The sequence below is a fragment of the Limulus polyphemus genome, unplaced genomic scaffold (genome assembly GCF_000517525.1).
Source record: "Limulus polyphemus unplaced genomic scaffold, Limulus_polyphemus-2.1.2 Scaffold70, whole genome shotgun sequence".
In the NCBI taxonomy this organism is placed as follows: domain Eukaryota; kingdom Metazoa; phylum Arthropoda; class Merostomata; order Xiphosura; family Limulidae; genus Limulus; species Limulus polyphemus.
This window is the reverse complement of record NW_013665680.1, coordinates 39,521-59,783: the sequence shown is the minus strand read 5'-3', so window position 1 is coordinate 59,783 and position 20,263 is coordinate 39,521. Positions and strand designations below refer to the sequence as shown.

The 20,263-nt window shown below is 30.3% G+C and overlaps 1 pseudogene; it reads left to right on the top strand.

Moving 5' to 3' along the window:
* The window catches only part of LOC106465686, a 58,581-nt pseudogene that overhangs the window by 22,548 nt on the left and 15,770 nt on the right, over positions 1–20,263 (top strand).

Genomic DNA, 20,263 nt, shown 5'->3' with positions numbered 1-20,263 from the left:
GAACATTTAAATCAAACCCTTCATCAGAAACGCCCTTCACTCATCAATCGGAAAGGTATTCTTCTTCTCCATGACAATGCACATCGACATGTGGCATGTTTGATGCAACACAAGATTATGGAGTTGGTTTGGGAAGTTCTCCCCCACCCACCATCTTCTCCAGACATGGCACCACCAGACTACCATCTTTTTCGTTCACTGCAACATCATCTTAATGGGAAAACATATGCAAATGTGGAAGGTGTTAAAGTGGACATCAACATGTTTTTTGCTTCAAAACCAAGTGATTTCTGTAATCAGGGCATTAACAACCTGATTGTAAGATGAAAAAGCATCATTGATAAGAATGGAGACTATTTCATTTAATAAATGTTTTGATATACAAATTGTTCGGGCTTTTCATCTAAAAAAGCGACATTAATTTCATGATGACCTAATATTTTGTCATACACTATTAAAATTCTTTGCTTGGTACTTGTAAAACTCTTTCAGATTGAATTGTATAAATACAAAGTTTTTATACTAAAAACCTTGAGTACTAATTTTTCTATGGTAAACTGACAAATGTAACATGACAGAGATAAAATGTGTTAGACATATGAAATTGATAACCAAAATCAAAACAAAATAGTCAAAGTATTGCTTCTTTCTTTTATAAGTAGCTGATCTATCTCTAATGACTGAAAGTAATAAATCATTGTCAGTTTATTCAGAAATACTACACTGAATCATCTATACAACCCAGTTAAGCAGTAGATAAATATTCTTATAGTAGATCATGATTTATTGCTCATTTTGTCTCCATGAGGTAAGCATTAGTTCAATACTTATGCACATGTCAGTCAACTGATTTTTATTTTCTCAATATATATGTATAATTATAGTATAATTAGATGGTTATGAAAGATACATGCATTAAATCAGAATTATTTGTACATTTTATAATGTGTGAAAATTAATTCCAGATATTAAAATCTCTAAACTACATATAAATTCCCAATAAAATATGAACAGAATATTTTAATCTAGTAAAACAAAAATTAAGCTTGCTAGTTTAAAAGAATATAAATGCACCCAACACAGCACAAATTTTTTGTTATTTATAGGTAGGTCTGAAATAAAATTGCCTTGAACGTGTTAATGCCTGAAAAAAAATGTTTTAATGCAAGGATTTGTTGTCTTTGAAGACTGCAATGATTAATGTCAAATGATAAACATTGCAGCACTAACATAATCTAACTAACATGTCTACAATTCCCATCTTGTGTTGTTTTCTAAAAGAAAGAATAGAGGCTTACCATACGTTATTAGTTATTCAGGTTCTTTTCATGTTCTTGATTGTGTAGTATGAAGCATTTTTCAAAACAGCTCTTTCCTTAGGTTATTGAAGAGAAGCAGGAAATAGAAAATGAACTAAATTCAAGATTAGGTAAGATATTTCCATCTACAGAAAATTGTGTTTTATGCATCTATTATTCACTTAAATGTTTTCGTTACTTAAGTGTAATACTTCATATCATGCTTTTTGCTTTCTTATATGGTTATTTCTAAATTGCAAAAAATAAAATAATTATCTATTATTATTGTATTTTGTAAGAAATGTATGTTCACATTCAATTGTAAAACCAGTTCATACTTTGACATCAGCCTAACCTAGTGAAACTTTTACCACATTGCAGATACATAGTGCTAGTTAGAATATTTAATATATCTACTTTTATATTTTATTATTTCAGTTTTGTTATTTTATTATAATGATTATTCTTCACTGTTAGCTAATATAGATTTAGGACTTACCTAAGCTAGTAGAACTTAGTGAGATATTATTTGGTTTATTGCCACAAATACAATTAAGAACAAGAATACCAAACTGTTGAAACAATGTATTCTAATCATTATAGTAATATAGTTTGAACAGTATATTTAATTAGCTGTACATATTACTAAGTATATATTTTTAGTTTGATCTATGTAGGTAGTTCGCTTTGATCAGAACATAATATTACTTATTTTGTTTTTTGTCATACATGAATTCACATATTATTGCTTTCATATAAGAATTACAATTGTAGCAACAATGAAACTAAATAATGAAACAATTAGATAAACATTCACTTATTTTGTGCAAGCAGACAATGAAATGAGAATAAGAAAGAAAATTGTGTAACCTCCAAAAATGCATTCAATTAACAAATTGTTAAGATCAGGATTTCATTGTTAATCTAGAAGACTAACTTTCTAAATAACAGTTTTAATTTCTTTAACTAAATAATCATACGTTGCTGGTTATTAATTGCAAAAAAAAAAAAATTCTGGAATTTTGGCCAAAGCTAATCTGCCAAAACACTATGCTTTGAATCGTAATGGAGGTACAATTTCAAAGTTATCAAGAAAACAAGTTAATGATATTTAATTCATTTCCTAAATTTTTTGTATTATAGACTTACTGTTAAAGTCACAGGAGCAAGACTCCTGAAGAGAAAGAACAACACCAAAACTTTCTCAATGCTCTTCATTCTCCAGCATCTGATGCTTGTTATGTATTTAACAGGCAGTGACTCCAGAAGGATGCTTACACTGCAAGGAAGTATCCCAAAACATTTCCTATAATGCTTTAAATGCATAATATGTTCTTCAGTCTTTTACTTGGCCCTTTAATCTGATCTTACACCACAGAATATGCCTTTGATCTTGTAAACACAGCTATTAATATATCACATTATGGTCATCTGGTGGGTCAGTGATAAGTTTATGTACTTAAAACTTTAAATTATGGGGTTTAATTCTTCACAATGGTCAGAGAGCGGAGAGCCCATTGTGTAGCTTTGTACTATTTGTACTAAAAAAAGAAAGCCCACAAAAAAAGATATCCTAAGCTTTTGCAGTGTACGTTAGAGCTAACAGTAATTGTGTTGCTGCCTTTCATTCTATAACATTAAAACACCCGCATATTCAGTGTAGTAGCTTGTCATAAAATGGGTTAATTTTGTCAATTTCAAAATAAATGTAAAATAATAATTGTATACATAGAGAAATGCAATATATTTAGGCTAGAAGTTAGATACCAGTAGTAACAACTAAACAATTCAAACTTATAAAGGCAGGTCATGGACACTTGGAATTGTCCATTTTTAATGAGATGGAATAAGCTGAAATGATTTGTTTAATTAACTATGAAAACAGTGTAGTTTTTGGTAAAAGATTACTACTTATTTTATTGAGCATGCAAATTAGTTGATTGAAATATACAAACTCTTGCTTTCTCACTTACTTTACAATTTACATTAATATTATCTAAGGAAAGTTATATTTAAAAGCATTTGTGTATACTTATTTACTTTACGTCTATTGTTGGGTGTGGAACAGTGATTAGCATGCCCAAAATGTGAATCCAAAGGCTCATGATTTGCATCCCATTGCCACAAATAGCTCTTCATGCTTTTGTGGCCATAGGTGCCCTGTAAGGATCACAGTCAAGACCCAGTGTTTGATTAGACAAGAATATCCCAAAAGATGTCAGTTGATGCTGTTGACAAACCACTTTTCTTCTAGTCTATTGGTTGAAAATTAGATATCTCTGCACATATAACCCTTGTGTACCTGTATGTGGGAAAGTTCCAAACAAACTTTACATCTTTATTTTGCATAACTGAGCTCTCCATGTGGGTATTAATGGCTTGAAGATGTCACTTTATATTCCATGCATATTTTATTGTCTTTTGCTCACACTATACCACCGTCCAAAAGCTTTTATATACGAATTAAGTATATTTATACTTAAGAGATTTGTTCAAGATTGTCTAAATGTGGTCTTTCGTTTTAGGGAAATGTGAAGCTACTTGTTTCATATGTCTAATGTAATATGTGAAGTATTTTAAATTATATATTAAATTAAATAAATACTTTTAAGTGTGATTTTTTTTTGTTAAATTTTTTATGAATTTAAAGCCAAATATCATTTCTTGATCTATCACGAAATAAGAACCAAAATATTTTTTGAAGGTAGTTCTTCTTTCAGAGCAAGTTGCATTTTCTGAAAGTACTCATGCTATCAGCTTTTTTATTTTATGATTCATTTTTTTGTTTTATCTTATGTGGTTGTAATATCCTGACTTTATAATCTATGTTTTTTGTTTAATATTTTGATGTCATTATTAGGGGAAAACTTGTGCTTTGCATACAAAACAATTTTGTTTTAGCTGTGGTATTTTGTTTTTGAATGCACATAATTTATAAAATGTAAAGGCAAGACTATGTATTTAAAGTAATTAAAATGGTTAAGTGGCCTACCTAGACTACTCATACATGAGTTTAGGTACATAGACTTCTGAACGAATCTGATGGGCACATAGGACATCTCAGTGACTGCGAGATTAAACCTAAGTGGTTAAACTAATTCCACAATATGTAATACCCAACAAACACCCCCAGTACAAATGACACTTTGAGCTGAATTGTCTGATCAAAAATAACAAACTGATTGTCTTATCAGACACACCAGATATAGCAACACTTTCAAAACCCAAGTAGTGAGAGCAAGTATTAAAATTCAACAGGATGGTACTCTTAAGTGTCTACAAACAAATGAAGCAATTTATGCACAAAACCTTGACACATAAGTATTGCTATCTGAGATGGGGCTATCCATTCCCCAAATACATTTCCCTTTGCAGTACATATTACTATCTACACTCATCCCTCCTTTATGCATTTAATGACATCATTTATACTTCCGTACTCCTAATTTCATTTTTGTACAGGTTAATAAAGTTTAAAGAGCTTCTCATGCACACATGGTGATATCATCCATGCTTCCCTTCTCCAAATTTCAATTTTTGCATAGTTTAATGAAGTTTAAAAAGCTTTCCTCACATGCACACATTTTACTCTTTTAATTATAAAGATTTCATTAACATTTAACACCTAATATTAACATAGTTTGTAAAATATTTAAACAAATACTAAAATCCTTTAGTAATTTTGATTGGCCTTTCCATGTGTAAACAAATAAAAAAAACATTTTCTTTAATTTCCATTTTCCAAATTTGAATTATAATCTTCAGTATTTAGCAGACTTTCCTGCATCAAGTTTTCAGGATCAAATGTATTATTGATAACGGTTATAAAATATTTAAGTCTTGCATTAAGAATGTATTCAAAATGAGACCTAACATACAGATTTATTGTCATTGTATTTAATACTAGTACTTGATATTTTCAATACACAGTTGTATTTAACTCTTATTTGTTATAAAACAAGACTGAGCTAAAATAAATATGAAGTACGAAAAATTACTTTCTGTCCTTTTATTCTTTTTTTTTTTCAGTTGAGCGAGAAACATTATTAGAAGACATCATCAAAGAAAAGAATGAGTTTCAGGTACTAATTGGTATTTTTTTTTATTTCTGTAGAATATTTTTAGATTATAGTTATTGTACTTATGAAATGAGAATGGTGCACTGACTAGTGTAAGACTCATCACATAAGCATTTGTAGGTAAACTTTTTTTGCATTTTAAAAAAAGATTAATCATATGATGTATCAAAGGCGAGATATAAATATGAAAAAGAAAGTCATATCATGATTAATCTGCAACAAAATTGGTAAGAGTAAGGATATTTTTGGCCTTCAAAAATATATGAGGGTGGGAAATCATCAAGTAGGAACACCTAATTCAAAGGTAATTTCTTCAACCAACTGTTCAAAGACACCTGTCATCAGAGTGTATCAACGATGACAATTTTCCACTAAAAATAATTCTGTTCACCAACTCCTGGTGATTACTCTTGGGAAAATACAACTTTACAGGCTTATAAAATACAACAAACATCAGATCATATCCAAAAACTTAAATTTGACACAAATGTAATACTAAACTAATGAATTCTTGCAGTTATATTCCAAAAGGACATTGCCAAAATCACTAGAAATAGATGTTATGTAAACTTTTAAAATGTTGCACACACCACTTAGTCAATAAGTTATATTTTGAATAGACTTCTTGAGCAGTTATAGATTTATTGTATTTATTTTTTAGAAGGAATCATTTTAGAAAGTTTAAACATTTTTTAATAAATGTCTTACAGGAGAGATTAAATGAAATGGTTGAAGAAGTGAGCACTTTACGTCAAGAGAACAACAAAAAGGAAGAAGAATCTCGACAACGTCAAAGCATGTTAGAATCAAAGCTGGTAGAGCTAGAAACTCTTCAGAACACATTGCCAAGAGGTGAACGAGTATATATCTACTACCTTAAAAAGTATTCTCTTATTTATGTTTGGTATTTTAAATCTTTATGCAAAAATTGTTGGAAAATCTAATTGTAATTTATTACAATAAAGTTTACTTAAGCTAAATATGAAATACCATTTCAGTAATAGAATAAAGTTGTTTTATAGAGATACAAAAAAGAAGGTTTTTTTAGAGAAGATGTGTTGAGGATCCTTGTTTTTTTGTTTGGAATTGTACATATATCTATGTAGAAAATATCTATAGTTTGGACCTTTCTTCTTCCGGGGCAAACTGGGAATGGTGGTGTAATCGAATGAGTGATATATATAAAGGGAGTTTAGTGACATTTTGAAGGTCATCCAGGTTTCCAGGAAACATTTAGTCTATTTCTCTATGTACTGTTGTAATCATCTCATTTCCGGTACAATGAAGCCAATGGCAAGAGTGTATGTGAAAAGGTGTTACGGATATTTTACTTTATAAATGGCTAAATATATGTGTATTTAAAACTATACTTAAGTGTTTAAGTAAAATATAGGTGACACCTGGAGACTGATTGAAAAAAATATGTTATGCTAATCAATTTATAAAAACAGGTATGGAAACTTATCTTTAAATAAATAGTAAGTTTTAGGAAATTCAGCATTCACATTACATGAAAAAAATAAGCAAAGAATAAAAATTATTTTTCTGACAGTGATGAAACCAATGAATGGAGAACACTAATTCCAGGATCTAGATTAATTCTGAAAGGTAGAACAGTGTTTAGATAAGATCCAATAAGCTTCTTTTATTTCTCTATCTGCTTTAGTTTCAAATCCTGTTTCAATTCTGAGGAGAGTAACATCGTTAAGGGAATGACTGGATTGGTTAAAGTTTTGAGCAATGGGGAGATCTTTTTTGGTGTTAATAGAAGATTTATGGTTGTTGAAATGTTCTCTAAGAGTTGTTTGTGTATGTCCTACATATTGGTAATTGCATTTTTTTACACTGTATAAAGTAAATGATTGTTTTTTTTTTTGTTTCACAAGTGATTTCTCTGGATATTTTAAAGTTTCTTTAATTGTGCTTGTCAGAAAATGAGTCAGTGGTTTTTATGAACTTGCAGGTTTGACAATGGGTTTTATTACATGGATGACAACCATTTTTGGGTGGGATATAAGTCACTTTCATGTGAACAAGGATATCTGTTAGAGTTCTGTTTTTTTAGAAGGAGACAACGGGAACTTCAGGAAATATCTGTTTAAAGGAATCATTCAGTTGTAGGAGATGAAAATGTTTTTTCATAATTAATGAAACGATTCTGAGTTTAAACTGATAGGTAATAATAAGAGGAATTATATTTGAAAGTTTAGTATTGCTCTGATTTAGGATGTTTTTCCACTGAGTGTTGTTAACCTTTTCAATTTGTCTGTCGATTTCGGTATCCTTATCCTCTTTGTACCATGTTTTGTTTTAGATCCTTGGTGTATTTTCTATAGTCTGTTTCATCTGAGCATATTTTCTTTATTCTAAGAGCTTGACTGTAGGTAATGTTTTGTTTAGTGTGAGAAGGGTGACTGCTTTTATAGTGAAGGTATTGTGGTCCATCTATAGGATTTTTGTACATGTCAGTGTGTAAAATTCCATCTTTTAGAAAAATGGTGACATCAAGAAAGTTAATCTGGGTAGGCGATTTATCACAGATAAACTTGATTGTTTTGTGAAAGAAGTTTGCATGTGAGATAAATTATTTAAGTGATTTAAAACCGGCTGTCCAAATGACAGAATTTTACACACTGACTTCTTGAACCAATCTGTTTTTTGTACATCATGAATTATTATCAGTTAGGTTAGTGTTTCATGACCAAAGGAAATTTCTTTAGCTGAGAAACTCCACAATAGAACATAATGTAAATATAAAAAAAGGTAATTTCACCTATTTGTTTTTTTCTCTAAAAAAAAACTCTCACTTAAAATCTTTTAGAAGCTAGGGAAAGAAAATAGTAACAGCTCTATAACAAAGGATGCATTATTTTTGTTTGTGTTCTGCAGGTTCAACTAAGTCTGAAGTTGGAAAAGCTCCACCTACAACAGTGCCATCTCTTGGCCCTGCACCCCCACCTCCTCCTCCACCTGTTGCTACTCCTCCTCCGCCCCCTCCCCCACCAGCAAATACTAAGAGATCAGCAAACATACCACCTCCTCCACCAGGACAGATGCCCTGTCCAGAGAATGGTCAGTGTAAAACAAATTATCAGAATAGTTTGAAACTATCTCAGTGTTTTAGTCTCTCATCACATATTAGCTAGTAAGTAGAATAGATGCTTTGTTTCAGCTGTCATTATATTACTAAAATTTATTAAATTTCAACCCCCATGATAGAATATAAATTTGTATGCACTAATCGTTATGTGGTAAAGAAGGTCCTCTCACTGTAACTGTCACATTTTTTAGTGACATATGTCAAATATAAGTACATTTTTACAATCATTGTATAAGTAATCTTTTACAAGATAAGTATTTTTTTACATTTTGTTTTGTTTTTGAAGTACTTGTGTATTAAAAATAGTATTGTTTTAAAGAATGTGTTACACTACTAGTAAAGTGAGAAAAAAATTTAACTGTTTCACTCAACAACAAATTGAAAATCTATCCAGTATTATTAAATATCTAATTGAAGATCTGGCCAGGTGTCATTGAAGTAACCTGACTTGAATAATCACAAAAGTTAATACATTGTATAAAGCATATGCAGGCTCAGAATTCGTATTAAATATATACATTACTTCAGTAGTTTGGAGAGTTAGTTTGAAATTGAAAATAGGCAACAAAATTGCTGTATTATTACATGTGGGTCTTCTTTCAATTATTCTTATCGATATCCAAACTTTAAATGTTCAAAATTTTATGGGAGAGATGTTTCAAAAGAGATCTTTGAATAAAAAATATTATTTGTGTGTGTGAATTAAAATTATCAGCTTAGCAAATACTAGGTGAACAGCTAAACTTTAAACATGTGCAGGTTGTTGATTATACTTCATTTAACTAATCAGAAATATGTTTTTCTTCATACAAAGTGTGTATTTCTGATATTTCATTTTGATAGCATATGCATGTGGGTATTTTAATTTAAAATGCTACAATGTTTTAAAGTTAGTTAACAAGTAGATTACAAATATAATCATAGTTTTTATGTTTTTGTTTGGAAGTATTTAGCTCATTCATTATTTTTATTAAATTTTTAGTTAAATGAAATATTCAAAAAAAGCTAATAATTCCGATAAGGTACATTACCTCCTCTCACGTAAATAGTTATTCTCATTCAGTGCTGCCCTGTATATGCAAAAAAAATTTTTTTATACCACAAGCCTTGAGCTCCCACGTACCCCACAATCAATGTGTGGTTACTGTGTCTCATATGCAAATCATCATGCAACAACTCTCCACCAAAGCTTATGTTTCCACCTCGAAAATTTATCATTTGCTACCAACACAATTATCCATGATTCAGGTAGCAATACTTGACTGAGGAATTGTCAGCTTTAATACACTGGGAGATTGATCATTATATGAGTTGACCTTCATTGGGTCTCAAGTTTGGGGGCCCACACATTTGGACTATAGTCCACCAACTTTGAACAGATAAGCTATTATACTGTTATAGCTTTTTGAATAATTTTATTTTTGTATTATTATTTGTAGTTCTTTGCTTTTGATAACATATATTTAGTTCGACTTGTACCTACTTCTTGTAAAGATAGGATTTTCTAATTAACATTTAGTGATATCCTTTGTCCTAAAACGTCAGATTAGGCTTAACATGTGTCTTTTGTTATTTTAGGCTTACCTATCATTCATCTTACTGGTAACTTGTAAATTAGGTTAACTATATTGTTTTTTCAACAAATACTGTCTACTAAATTTTTATTGTCAATATACACCTACTTAATTTTTATTGTCAATATACACCTACTTAATTTTAAAATATAATGACTTTTTCATTCTTGTGATTAACTGTATTTTATACTAAGTACAATTAATTTTGTTTCTGAGGACTCTCCACCGAATTTTCTCCTCCCTTTTTCTTCTAGTGGAGTATGGGAGTCCTTACACCACTTTCTAGTTCTATGGTGGTGGACCATGGAGGCATCATCCTGAATGTGATAGTGATATATGATACAAACAATAATGAAGCCATTCAGTTGAGAGTATTCTGCAGGTGTAGGTGACGAGATTTCCTTTTGACTGACACTCCATCTCTGAACAGGTCTGTTCAAGAGGATGATGTAGTTATGGAGGGAGCTGTCAAAATTCCAGTTCACCCCATCGATTGGGATCCATCATCCTACCCCCATATGGATGTCAGCTCCTAGGAACTGGGTTTTGGATTCAAAACTGGAACAATCAACATAAGTTCTCACACATGTATTACAGGTGTCTGTTCCCTTGCTCAGTTGGATTCACTGTTGTGGATGTCAGCTCTCAGGAACTGGGTTATAGATTCAGAGCTGTAACAATCAACATAAGTTCTCACACATGTATTACAGGTGTCTGTTCCCTCACTCAGTTGGATTCAGGTTCACTGCTACCATATTGTGTGTCACAGTGGATGATCATGCAGGTCACTAAAGTTCTTCCTCTTGTGCCATCCTTCGAAGATTTTCATATACTAAGGATATTACTGTGCTGAGGTGGTTCCTGTCTGGTTTTGAGTGAGATATTTTACAATACAGGGACATCTTCATTATTCCGATCATCTGGGTGTTGGATTCCCCAATCAGTCAAACATTCTATCACTTTGCTATCACATGTCCTGTCCTCAGATCGGTGGGTATGATATTTCCCTCCTGTCTGCTGAACTTGAGGTGAAGATAGTATTATCCTCTTTTGTACCCCTACACGGATGTGAGTTCCTGTTGGCTAAGTTTTGGATTGTAGTTGACTTCTCGAGTACAGTCCATCATGCCCTAGCCACTCTACACCTTGGGGCACATCATTTTTACTCTCACCCACATTACACTCATCTATGTGATCGAGATTCCAATAGCAAGTGGTTCAGATCCCTATCCAATCATTGTTCTCTCCTTTTTGAATGTGCTCCTCCCTTTTTCCACCCATGTCTGCATCACTCTTTTCACACTGGCCGTAAAGTATACCTCATAGTGTGGTCTCTCACATATGATCCTCTACTGCGAGGATCCCTCCTTTTTGGATGTTCTTTGGACACTTTTGAAGGATGCTTCTTTCTTTCCCTCACATCGGTCCCTCCACTTATTCAGTGTGGGATTATAGCTATTTCTGTGAGTGGAGGTAATGTACCTTATCAGAAGTTATAATTCTCCTATGCTGAAAATGTATTTCCAATTGGTACTTACCTCCTCTCACACTTATTCTTCCTCCTTACTGAAAACCGATGCTTCCTTTTTCTGCCAAAACTCAAAGTGATGGTTCAATAGAATCAAATAGAGCGAGTCACATGCGTCAGGAGGGTGTGTCACACTCCACTTGTGGTGGAGGGTTGTCACATGATGATTTGCATGTGAGATGCAGTTGAACCACATTGATCGTGGAAGCTCAAGGCTTGTGGCATGTGAAAAACATTTTTTGCATATAGAGGGCAGGACTGAACAAGAATAGCTATTTATGTGAGAAGAGGTAAATATCTATTGGAAATATATTTTCAGTATAGGAAAATTATAACGTTTTAAGACTTTCTTTGTATTGGTTTTGGTGATAGAAAAGTATGCATGTATACCTATGCATTTTTATATTTGTGGTGCAAATATAATTAGTACAAGCAAAGGTTTAAAAAAATTTACATTTATTTGTATTATTGATATCATTCTCATCTTGTCATGAAATGATAATTCTTTCCTTGATAACCATACTGTCTTAAAACTTGATGTTTCTTAGCTATGACAATAAAGAAGAAATTTGAACCCAAATATAAGCTTCCTTTGCTAAACTGGATAGCCTTAAAACCCAACCAAGTAAAAGGAACTGTGTTTAATGAATTAGATGAGGAGAAGTTGTATAAGGTAAGAAAATACAACTACCTTTCAAAAATGTGCATAATATTTTATACAGAGGAAATGTGAATTCTATTTGGAATGAAAATTCTTAAAAATGGATTTTCACTACATTCAGACATGTAATCCCAGTTTGTTTGTTTTATTTAAGCAAACTTTCAACCCACTTTTGGAATCATCATCAGGGATATGTTTTGTTATCAGCCTTAACATACTAATTGTTTTTATGTTAATAATTGGGTTAATAGGCTTTAGAATAAAATGTTAAGGGAAGGGGTTGAGATTTTTTAAAACTGTTTATGAACTTCTTTTAATTTCTTCCAGTTCATTATTGTACTAATTTGTATTTAAAGTTTGACAAAAATGGAAAACTTGTCACGTTATAACTACCCCTTGTTAGCCCAGTGGTAAGTCTGAGGGTTTATAAGTCTGTGATGAGCACAGCACATATAGCCTATTGTGTAGCTTTGTGCTTAACAATAAACAAATAAACTAGTATAACTATGATAGTTACGCACTAAAATTTGCTAATATTATAAAAATATGGCTTGAAAACAGGAATTTTGTTGTTTTAAAACTATTTGAAAGTAATGTAAAATTATCAGTTTTTTGTAAGGGTTTTTTCAGTAACAAAAGTCATAAAATATTTTACTTTGAAACATCATTGAGTTCACTTCTTGGACTGTAACATGACCATGGGAAGGCTTAAAATTCAATGAATAATTTGAATATATGCTTTGTATATTACATTAATTAGTAACTAATTTTTGCTCTATTTAGTCGTATTACTGTCTGTACTAGAAATACAGGGCTTTTGCTTTTTGTATGATAAAATTTTTACAGTTGAGAAAATGTCTCAGCATACTAGAGCATTCCAGTTTCTTGTTCTATTATTACTTATAATGTGGCAATCTAAGCAATAAAATTTTGTTTTCTATAACTTTAGTGTCGACCGTGCTTACTCTTTTTTTTTTTTTAATACTTTAGGTAATAGATTTCTTACATTTTGAGGAGAAGTTTAAACTTTGGCAACGAGGAGGATTTTATGATCAAACAGATGATGCTTTTGGTACTAAACGTTTCAAGGTAAATAAAGCATGTGATCTCTATGCAACATTATATTTATGGTAATTATCAATTATTACTATATCTACACTTCATACAAGAGTAATTTTATAACATTCACAAAATATATGTTATAATTTCAACTATTTGGATAATAAGTTTCTCATTAAACAGACACAATATTAAATACTTCATTAAAGCAAAATTTTCAAAGGAAGGAAACTATTATATGAAGGATTATATCAAATATACTATAAGAAGTTAAATAAAATGGATAAGTAAAAATCAAACCTCCTTATCTCTTGACTGTAAACCTTCCTTGGAGTAAAATGTAGCATTCAAGAAAGAGAGCCATAATGACTGATGCTTTCTCTTTCTGCCTCTCCAAGTGAGTAAACAGTAAGCTTCCAAACTTGCTGCCCCCCAGTGGCACAGCAGTATGTCTGTGGACTTACAACGTTAGAATCCGGGTTTCGATACCCTTGGTGGGCAGAGCACAGATAGCCCATTGTTTAGCTTTGTGCTTAATTACAAAGAAACTAAGAAACATCCAAACTTGTAACAGGGATTAAATTCCTTGTGGTGGGCAACACATATAGTCTATTATTAATCTTAGCACTAAAATAAGCAAACAAATTGTTTTTCTGTTTTGTTGTTGTTGTGTACAGTAACTTTGGTAACTATGCTTTATAAGTAAACTGGCAGTTGTTATTAGATATTAAATTGTCCTTGTTATAAGGCATTAGGTGCTTGTCTTTGTCAGTAAAATAAAATTATGGTTTATCTCATCCGTAGGTTCCTGAGAAAGTTACCTTACTTGAACATAATCGACTTCGAAATATTGCTATTTCCAGTCGAAAAATGGAACTAAATAGTGATGTGGTAGTGCGTGCTATCAACAGTTTTGATCTTAATGTACTCTCGCATGAAAGTATTGAAATCCTACTGCGAATGGTACCAAATGAGAAAGAGGTTTGTAGAAACATAAATATGTTTGTTATAAAACACATTTGTGTGATATTACTTATTTGGGATTCTATGAGAATATTATATTGATTTTTTTTTTTAAATATATGACTTTAACTTGTTTTAGTAATAAGTGATATATTTCAGTGTACTGACCAAAAAAAAGCAGCTGTTGCTTCGAGCTAGTTCTTAATCCTAGAATTACAAGCTGATAATCCTTTATTGATGTTATAACTTCACAATGATATTAACCATTCAGGTAAAAGCATACCGAGAGTATGAAAAAGAGAAGAAGCCAGTCACTGCTCTCACAGATGAAGATAAGTTCCTGTTACAGGTAATCTGTTTTTTATTATGCTTATCCAGTTTATTATTCATATCTAGCCAAAACTTTTAATAAATAAAAAGACATCTAATGTTATTAAAATGTAAAAATAACCATATCATTGCTATTTTAGAATACAATTACCCATTCTGTAGTTTTTGTAATGCATTAAAGCATATTAGCTAAAACTTTTTTATAACAAATGATTTTTTTGAGGAGTATTATTAGTTGTTGCAGTTTTACTGCTCGTATGACAAGACATAACATTTAAACTTTGCAATATTAAAATAATTAATGGAAAAAAGTTGTGTTGATACATTTTACTTTTAAAGTACTACTATTGTGTTAGATTTTGCACAATATTTGCAAAAAAAAAGTAAATATCCGCAATCTTGAGTTGAAGAAAACATATGAAATTTGCTTTGTTTCATTTGTCAAAACTGACTGTTTGTATTGTCTTAATATTGCTGAAGTGTCAAAAGGTGAAAAATTTTACTTCATAAGATAATTAAAAAAGTAACATTAGCTTTTACCTTGATATTAAATGCATTATGGGTCTGTGTATGTCTTTACTGACCCTTTTTCTCTATGAGTCCCACTATTCTCCATTATATTTGACTAAAAAACTAAGTTCCTTTTCTAAACTAATTTTAATATCTCAAAGAATTATATAAATATATAATAAATTGGTCACAGTAGGTATAAATGTAACTATTTCACTTTGTAATAAAATTGAACTTGAGTAGTGTTTTACTCAAACACTGGAATGATGCTTTATTAAGAACAGAAAGTAGTGATGCAAAGTGACTAAAAATTATCTGAATCAGTTTAGATCTCTGCCTTTAAACAAAAAATCTCAATAACTGACAATATCGCTCTATACTACTCCATTATCGGCTATATTACAGGTCTGTAATACTAGAAACACAAGTAGAATTCCAAAAATACATAAATATCATTGAAAAAAAATGTCAGGGATGATCATAGAATTATGATATTTAATGGCCCAGTTTTCTTAGTGTTGTATATATATAATGAAAAAAAAAAATCTGTTATTTGTGTTTAGTCAATGAAATTATTTTGGTAATAAATTCAAATATGATGTGCCAGTTGTTCTACTACTATTTGTATTATCATATATTGCCAGTGAAAAAAATATTCTTCATGATTAATTTGTTATACATGCCACAGATTTTTTAATTGTGTATAAGAATGTAAGTATTGTGAAACATCTAGAATATAATTTCTTAAGTATTTTTTTTTAAAGTGTAAATTTTTTTCTTTATTTCAGCTTACAAAAATAGAGAGACTGTCACAGAAGCTCAACATTTTAAGTTACATTTCTAGCTTTTCAGAAAATTTGCAATTAATCATCCCGGTATGTAGTATAGTTGTTGTTGTTTTTTGTTATTTATATGTTACAATATCGAATATTAATATATTCTCAGAGATGAGTGTTATAGAACCAGAAATGTGCACATCTTGTACAAAAACTCGCATGTTGTACTATGTAGAGTCGCAACAAATGATGATGGACTTTCAGAATCCTGGTGAGGATTGTAGAAATCCTGGATTTAGTCACTTTAATAAGATAATAAAGTAATTTTTTCCTGGTTTGTTATACTTTAAAGTTCATAAAAAAGGCTGTGTATTTAGTGGAATTATTTAAATTTAGTTTTCTGTAATATTTGGGTATAGTGTACATTTGAATTTCATAATAAACTAATTTTATCCATAAAACAACCTTACTGGGTTAAATGTGGATTAATAAATTCATTTGTTTGTGAATTTTGAAACAACAAAAAATGAAGCTAGTAGTTAAACCCCAGACATCAATTTTGAATTCATTTCAAATTTAATGAAAGAATGAATGTACAATGTAAGAAAATTAAAAACTGGGTGATTAAGAGACCTGACTGAAAATGCTTGCAATCCTTTTTTTAAAAAAGTCCTAATTTTATATAAATTGAAGAAAATAAAAAAATGTTTTATTATGTCTTATCTCACTGCAAATATTATGTTCTACTTTAAATTTTGTTTTCAAGTAAATTATGAGATGTATTTAAACTTCATATTTCTTTATGAAAAGTAAAAAGTTTTATTCGAGCAAGAATTTTAACTTGACACAGAACTTAAGGCATCGTGATTTCTTTTTGGTTTCCTGTAGTTTTTTATTAACACGTTTTTTGCTGCACCTAAAAAGTTATACTTGTAATTAATGAAGTGATTTAGCTGAATTTTTTATCTTTGACAGCAAGTCCATGCTCTCATTACTGCCTCTAGATCCATCAAAAGCTCCAAGAAAATAAGGAAACTACTTGAGGTGAGATGTAATGAAAAAATTCAGACTGGATGTATTTTTATCCTTTGTAGCTTGAACATTCTGTCTTTATTGTTGAAAGTATTCTTATTGTTACTCCAATATTATTTATCTCCTCTCAGCAGTTTCACTTTTCACTGGATGTTATAACAAAAAAACTTTTGGAAAAACAAAAACAAAAAATTTTATGTCTTTGTAATTCTTATAAAAGTTTAGAATTTATATTCTTCATGTGTCTTTATAATTTTTATAGAATTTTGTTGTATTCATTTAGTTTCATTTCAAAAATATATAACACATCCACTTGTTCTGGAACATCTGAAAAATTTCAAAGTTAATTTCCATGTCTGGAAATTTCTTGGAAAATGAAGAAAAAGAAAAATATCCTGGAAAAACGTGTAGGTTCAAGAAATCAGCTTAGCACAAAAATCTTATACCCTATAATCCTAGTGTTTTCAAATGGTGAACACTTCTTCTTCAGGAGCAAACTGGAATGACAGTGTAAAGCAGTGTGTGAGATAAAATGAAGTTTGAATTATGTCATGCAGGCCAGCTTAGAAATCCAGAAGTGTTTTGAGTAGCATTCAGTGTATTGTTATAAGTGTTTTTCATCAGAGATATATTATTTTAAAAAGAAAAAATGGGCAAGATCTAGAAAAAACGACTCTGAGTATTCATAAATTGAAAAAATAGAAGGAGATTTGAAGATTGATTAAAAAAGGGAAATGTTAAACAGATATAATTAAATAGATCACATGGAAATTATCATAAATAAATAATAATTATTAGAGACATTTAGGTGTAAAAATTGAGACTCAAACTACATGGACAAAAAATTAAACCTTATTTTTCTGGCAGAACAAAATAATATTCAGAAATCACTAAGTCCAGGATCTACATTTATTTCACAAGGTTCAATAGTATTTAAAGTTGCAGTCCAATAGCCTTCTTTTATCTCTCCATCATCTTTTGTTTTGAAACCAGTTTCAGGGTTTATGAGAATCACATCATTAAATAGAATTACAAGGTTGGCTAAAGTGTTCGGCAACAGGAAGGTCTTTTTTTTTGGAGTTAATAGAAGATTTATGGTTGTTGAAACACTCTAAGAATCATTTGAGTCTGTCCTATGTACTGGTGGTTACATTTTTACACTGAGGTAAATAGTATTTTGTGTTGTGCAAGTAATTACTTTAGTAATTTTAAAGTGTCTATGATTATATTTGTCGGTAAAATAATTGGTGGTTTTTATAAACTTTTAGGTTAGGCAATGAGCTTTATTACATGACAACCATTTTTTGATGTGGTGTAATTCACTTTTTCATGAACAAGGATGTATTTAAGACTTTACTCTTCTGGAAGGAGGCAATGGAAACTTCAGGAAATATTTGTCTAAGGCGATCAATCAGTTGTGATAGATGAAAATGTTTTTTCAGAATGTGGAAAATGTTTCTGAGTTTAATATTATAAGTAATAACAAGAAAAATTATCATTGAAACTTTTCTATTACATTCTCAAAGCTTATAACATTAAAAACTGGGTTTTGAATAATGGTGGTGGACACAGCACAGATAGCCCATTGTGTAGCTTTGTGCCTATTAATAAATAGATAATGGAATACTTACATGGCTGTACGTGGTCAAATACGTTTTTTTTTATGAAAAAGACAAATAGCACTTAGACCAAACAGCAGATTTACCTGTATCTTTCTTAACATCGGAAGCTTTAAAAAATGTTATTGTTTAGCTGTTTTTTTATGTAACAGTCTGTACATTTTAAAAATAAGTCAGTTAAATAACATTCTTATGACAAGTATACTGAAATGCATATATATTTAAAAAATAGATATATGTTTTTCATGTAAAGATTTTTAATCAATCATCACTTCACAAAATATTTTAAACTAAAAAAAACATTTTTCCTAGAAGCATAAGTTCTAGAAACCAAAACAACTTTCATAAGTGCACAATCTAGAATGTTAAGCATTCTTACATAATGTCACTAAAACAACATCTCTTCTTTTGAATAGTGTAATGTCACCAAATTACACACCCCATTTTGGGTAAATAAGTGGTGTTTTTGTCAGATTAATAGTTTTTCACCATTTTTATAAAATAAAGCATTTAAACTTTAAACAAGTCCATATTTTGATATATTACAAGGATATTTGTAGTTATCTTTATAACCCGAGCACATTCGAAAAGTGGACTTTTATTCTTCAGGGGCAAAGTGACAAAGAAACGTCCACCTTTCAAAAGTGCTGAGGTTCTAGGGATTTTATCATTTTATACTTCTTGAACCTATGTGTTTTTCTGACATCATGAATATAGTTAACTTTAGAAAGTGTCTACCTAACCAGGCTTTTAATACATTCAGGTTTTTATTAGGTAAAGTGTTTATGAAGGGTAGTTTAAAAATACGTGCAAGCCAAACAATGCTTTAGTCTTTTGTTTCAGGTTATTTTAGCTTTTGGAAATTACATGAACAGTGCCAAGCGTGGACCAGCATATGGCTTCAAGTTACAGAGTTTAGATTCTGTAAGTAGCTTTTTGTAAGTGTTAACCATTTAAGACTGAGTAATAAGTTACTTTGTGTAAATAAATAAACTATGTAAACAGTTTTGTGTTGGAAAAAACCCTTGTTTTAATTTTTGATTGGTTTACAAAATTACTAGGTGACTTGCAAAGTGGAAGGTTTCATCTGTTATTAAAAATATACACTTTTAAATCTGGTGATTTACTACAGTTAGATGTAGCAAATAATTGTTTGAAATGGAATAGATAGATAAATAATTGGTGTTATTGCATATAAATGCCAATGCTCATCCCTATCAATGTATTCAATTTTAAGATTTTAACTATTAAATTTTCAAGGTGGTTTTTGTTCCACAAATATCAAGATACCTTTGTGAACTTCATCCCATCCAGTGTACTGTAGTAAGCATATCGCAGTGCAGACCTCTTTTGACCTCTAATATATATATATATATATAAAAGCCAGTTGTCTTTTGGTAATGCTCCACATATGTTAGAGATTACTGACCATAATTCATATGTTTTTATTAGGTTTTTAATGAAGTTTTTCATTTCTATTATTACTTTTTTTGGATAAAACATTTTTCTTTTCTTTACTTTCTTTTTTACAAATGTATTACCCTTACTTCTAACTAATGATGAGACTTGAATTTAAATTTTTGGTTTAAAGTTTGTGATATAATCTTATCATAAACCTTAGCCCTATTGATTTTGAGTGCTGCTTCTTCTTTTGGTGTTTAAATCATAATTTTTAGATTATATAACATAATTAGCAAAATGCATTCTGATAAGTTTCTTTAATTTTTTGTGTTT